The sequence below is a fragment of the Choloepus didactylus genome, chromosome 7 (genome assembly GCF_015220235.1).
Source record: "Choloepus didactylus isolate mChoDid1 chromosome 7, mChoDid1.pri, whole genome shotgun sequence".
NCBI lineage: Eukaryota > Metazoa > Chordata > Mammalia > Pilosa > Megalonychidae > Choloepus > Choloepus didactylus.
Window position 1 is genome coordinate 146,685,840 of NC_051313.1, and position 5,871 is coordinate 146,691,710.

Genomic DNA, 5,871 nt, shown 5'->3' on the forward strand with positions numbered 1-5,871 from the left:
GTTTTTGCCCCTTTCTATTCATATAAGGTATACCTGCATTTGGAAACTATCAAATCTCACGAAGACAATACAGTGAATGTGGTTAATTAAAGGGATAGACTCCACTGAGGTTTTACTCCAGATCATTATCATTCAGTAAATATTTTATTGGCAATCCTTTTTGTTTTGTGGAGTGTTGGAAAATTGCAACATGGGTGGAATATCCAAGCACATAGAGATGAGACTAATTTCGAAGAGACCAACTTGATGTAGTTCCGACGTTTAAAGAAAGTGTTGTTTTTTTTAAAATTCTGTTTTATTGAGATATATTCACATACTGTACAATCATCCATGGTGTACAATCAACTGTTCACAGTACCATCATAGAGTTGTGCTTTCATCACCCCAATCTATTTTTGAACATTTTCCTTACACCAGAAAGAATCAGAATCAGAATTAAAAATAAAGATAAAAAAGAACACCCAAATCACCCCCCCATTCCACCCTATTTTTCATTTAGGTTTTGTCCCCATTTTTCTACTCATCCATCCATACACTGGATAAAGGGAATGCGCTCCACAGGGTTTTCACAATCACACTGTCACCCCTTGTAAGCTACATCGTTATACAATCGTTGTCAAGAGTCAAGGCTACTGGGTTAGGAGTTCGGTAGTTTCAGGTATTTACTTCTAGCTATTCCAACATATTAAAACCTAAATCGTGTTATCTGTATAGTGTGTAAGAATGTCCACCAGAGTAACCTCTTGACTCCATTTGAAATCTCTCAGCCACTGAAGCTTTATTTCATTTCATTTCATATCCCCCTTTTGGTCAAGAAGATGTTCTCAATCCCATGATGCTGGGTCCGGATTCATCCCCCGGAATCATATCCTGCATTGCCAGGGAGATTTACACCCCTGGGAGTCAGGTCCCATGTAGGGGGAAGGGCAGTGAGATCACCTGTCAAGGTGGCTTAGTTAGAGAGAGAGAGGGCCACGTCTGAGCAACAAAGAGGCACTCAGGGGGAGACTCTTAGGCACAATTATAATCAGGTTTAGCCTCTCCTTGCAGCAACAAGCTTCATAGGGTCCAGCCCCAAGACAGAGGGCTCAGCACATCAAGCTGTTTGTCCCCAGTGTTTGCCAGAATATCAGCAACAAGGCAGGTGAGGAAACCCAATACCTCTGCATTCTCCCCCAGCTCTTCAGGGGGCCCTCGAGTATATATTTTTATTCTCCACCCAAATTACTTTAAGATGTGTTGCTATTTCATTCTAATCTATACAGACCTACCATAGCTCAATTCCTGTTCAAAGTTCCATGTAATTGTAGTGTTTGAACAAACTGTAAATAAAGAAAGTGTTTTTATCTCACCTTCCTTAAATTACAGAAAACACCCTTTCCCACTTTTACATCATGTTTCTGAGCTAAGTCAGTGGCTCCCATTTGTGGCTGAATATCTCTCAGGCACATTGAGTTATTACAAGGGGTCAGTTGACTGTGTGCACAAAATATTTTCTGTAGATAGAATTATAGTACGACCGGCATACACATGGTCTCTGTTCAAATGTATATGCTTGTCATTAATTAATAAACCGAAAATTCCTTTAAAAGCTTTCCTAAATGTATACGATCGTTTTGATCTTCTATGTATCTTTTAAATTAATGAATACTAAAAGTACAAGTATTCTTTTAGATGGAGGAGCCAAAAGAGTAGAACCAATATTTTAGCACCTCATCGTTAATTTGGTAAAGCAAACTCTCTTTCTAGCCTTATTCTGTGTAACAGGTAATACTTTCATTTGTTTGTTTATTGCATGGTATGTGACCCAAGATAGTAAATGGTGACGGGGATAACACTATGTACTTGTCGGATTCGTTTTATTGTTTGGCTATTGGAACCGAAAGTTCAGGCATACCTTCCTTACCACCTCTTGATTCTTAGCTAATATACCCACATTAGTGCCCTGAACCAAGCAATGTTTTCCCGATCTATGCACACCATCAAACCTGAAGTAGCCAGGCTAGAGTTCTCTGCTGGGTCTTTTTTACAGCAATGAAAACATACATTAGGTGGTGATTGTCAGAACCATAAATGTCCAGAGTGCCTCTGAAGGTTCTTAATACAGGGTAAATTTTTATGCCTCAAATTTCTCTGCTTGCTCTTTATACATACTTCCTGCAGCAGGGTATCTCCCCGGGTCTCTCACTGTTTTTAAAAAAAAATTTAAAATTTTAGTCTAGGATGATTACAGCAAATAAGTAAGCAGATGACATCGTTGCTGCACTGGGTTCAAGGCTGAAGATGATACACTGAACTTCCAAATCATAATTGGAGGTGAGAGGAGTTTGAGGAGACTTGTTTCATTAGAAACCTTCTTCATTGCACATATTCAACAATAACTATTTGCCGCTTACTAAAATCCTTACTGGCACATCATCCTAATCTTCACAGCAACCCTATGAAGTAAATACTATTATTCTTCTCATTTTACAATTGAGGCATTTGGAACTTAAAGAGATGAAGTGACTAACCTAAGGTCACACAGCCAGTAACTGACAGAATTAGGATTTGAACCAAGGTCTCTGACTCCAAAGACTTAACTAGCACAGACTACTCATTCTCACTGAGAGAAGATTTGGGGCCACCTCCTTACCTGTGAGGTCTAAGCCTTAAGCACCTGCCGATTCTTATCTTTAGAAAGGCAAGAATTACTATAAACTGAATCAAAATAAGGATGGCTGTTTCCAGAGACCAACCATTATCTGTGACTTCTTCCTTCTCGTCCAAGTGAACAGTTGGTTAGTAAGTGGCTTACCCTGTTACCAAGCTCTTCTTCACGTTCTCTGACAGATGGCCCTGGGTTACTTATGACTTGACCTAATTATCCTGGCCTCTCCAGCTTTTCACTTCTAGAAATAGCCATCCAAAAGGGGAGTCTTCGAAAGAGGTCTTCTGGTCTCAACGAGGAGGAAAATTATTTTTGAGGCAAATGGGTCCTTAATTTTCCTGTGGAAAGGAGACGATTATTTATTTATTGTCTAAGTAGAAGTTCATTAAGAAGGCATTGCACATAATAGTTACTAAATCAATAAATGACATGCGGAAGCTTAAAGATCCCACTCTTCAATGCATAGGGAGGCTAAAAACAAAAAACGGTGGTGGTGGTTGGGTAACCTCCTGGTTTGACTTCCTCCCAGCCTCTCTTGGGTGCTTTGATATGGAAGACACCCTCTCATCTCATACACCCTTTTCAGGACCCCAAGCCATTTTACCATCAGCCGGAGACTCCAACCAGTCATTTTACTAAGTGTACCACTCATTTTGAGATGGGTGGAGATTAAGCTTTTCTAACCGCCCATACCCCAAACCAATAGGATTGTCTGCCAGAAATAAACTCTTCCCCTCTCTTATTAGGAAAACAAAATAGTAGGACAGTCTGACATCTTATAATAGCTCCCTGCATGGCATTGGAGTGGTGGCTAAGCCAGCCCAGAAACGGTGGTTTCTGGGTCCTAAGAAGCCACGAATTGACACCCAAAGGAGCATGTGCTTAAGTGTCAGGGAGCTGGCCTCAGGGCAAACTTACCAAAGCCTCAAAGCCTTGTGGGTGGATCCGTTTCTCTCCTAGGGGGGGGGACGGTGGGAAGACTGTGCTGCCCCTCAAACCAGCTAACACCCCTCTGTGAGATGGAGAGGCTGCCCAGCTTGTGGAAATAGCCCGAAAACCATAGTGGCAATGGCAAACAGAGAGGCTGGGGTCTCCCATAAGATCAAGACCCCATGCTGACGTGCCTGCCTGAGATACTCAGGCTCAGTCTGCCTCTTCCAGAGCTCAGCTTTTTAAATAATATTTGTCTTCTCGCCCAAATCCCAAAGAAATCTAAGTAAAAAGGCGCGTCTGTGTTTCTATTTTTTTTTTTTTCCTAGTGGGTTGATTTGGGTTACAGTGCCTCTACATTCCATGTTAAAGAAAAGACAGTGTTGCAAATGACAAATTCAGCTAACCAGAGACAGTTCTTTCTGGCTGCTGTTCTGGATTAAACTTGCGGGTTCAATTCCTGTCGGTTGTAGTCCTGATTTCACACTGCACATGTCCCAGGTAGCAGGCTCAGCTGGGTCTCCAAATAGCTCAGGCACAGTGGTCAGAAGGTAATGTTACACCATCTGTGACATAACCTCTAGCATAATCGCTGCTGCTCTTTGCTCCAGAATCCAGTTCCAGTGTACAAAAAAAGTGGAAAGTCCTCAAACCTCAAAACGCTTTAGTTTGTGTGTACTTGCCTTGAAGTTGGTTAAACTTCCACTCAGCTACAGGAGCAATAAGCAGCTCCCAGCCTTTTCTTTCCTTTCTTTGTCCTTCTTGCCGGAGAGGGACAGATCGCCAAACAAACTTTCTGGTGGCCTTTAAGAAGGAGGAAAGAAAAAAAAAAATCTTTTCTGAAGCACGTGCCAGCGTTTTACAATGCACAGCACACACCGGAAGCTTGGGGGCACGCGCTGGGACCAGACTGAATTCTGGAACTCTGGGGACAAACAGTGCGCTAATCTGTGCGCCCTGCTGCTTTAGAATGCCTGAGCAGGGAGGACAATCTTTGAAGGAGCAGGAAGTCAGGACTTCAGGAGAAATCTGTTTTGCAGGCAGAAGCAGGGGAGAGCCCTATCTTGGAAGAAAAAGTCAGTCTCTCAAACTGCCCTGACTGCCTGATGTCAGGTATATCCTGCCCCAACCCAGAATGACCTAAAAATCCATTCCTTCTCCTCCTGGAAAGAGCCTTCTCTCAGATCAGGGGAATGGACGTTTATATTTATAGAGGAAACCAGGAAGTCTCGGCTTCCTGGTGGGGCTGCTGACTCGCACTGAACTTTCAGGCAATTTCCTTCATTTCTTTGTACCTCAGTTTCTCGGTCAAATGAAGGATGAGGATGGAATTCCCCTGGAGGCATTGGGGACCCATAACGAATGTTTATGTTTCTTTGAGATAACTGGGATTAAGAGGTCCTATTCTTGCAAAGCATCATTGCAAGGAAGATTATCTTTATTCTGCAGTCAACTCCAAACACAAGGTCTTCTGGGTCATCTTTCCCACTGTCCACTCCATGGCGCCCCCTCCTCCCTTCTCCTTTTATTCCTTCTCAGGGTGACTTCGGAGTTATGTAATTTGCATGCAGTTTTATTTCTAGGGGAGGAGTCTTGAGTTTCTCCTGCTTAGTCCAGGACCCAGGTATTGGGCAGCGCATAAATCTCTGCCACTGGGGCTGGGGAAGTGTGGGAGGGGGTCCGAGAGGACAGGGAGGGGGTGCTGCTAGCTGCAGCCCTGCAGACGCAATTCCCTGCTCTTCTAAGGAATTTAGTCTGCCCCTTTGTATGTGATTTTCTCTCCCCCACTTCAGAGTGTCGACTCCATTGTTTGGCTAGGGTTAACACATCACTTCCTCTTTGAGGAGGTGGAGGGGGGGCTTGTGTTTTGTCTCTTATAGTCTTTGAAACGTCATGTAACTTGTTGAGTTTTGCTGCATTGTATTTGGCATTGGTTTGTTTGGGGGCTCCCCAAATCATCCCTGGTCACCAGAACACTGGCAGCCACCCACACCTCCTCTTGAAGGATGTGATGGGAATTTGCAGCCCTCAGCACTTACGGAGAGATAGGCGTTTTGTCTTTAACTGCTCCCTCGATTCTGTTGGCTAGAAAGGGAGTTCCCCTGCTAGAGCAAAAACCCACAAAACCCCTGCTCTGCTGTTATCGTTTCTTCCTGCTGTGCAGGCTGCCTGCTCTGTCGCTTGACTTATTATCTGGCCGAACTTGATTGAGTGGGGATCTCCAGGCCGCCCATCCCAGAATGTGGTGCAAATATCAGGTCTTTCTCTCGGCTACCCACGAACACTGACTT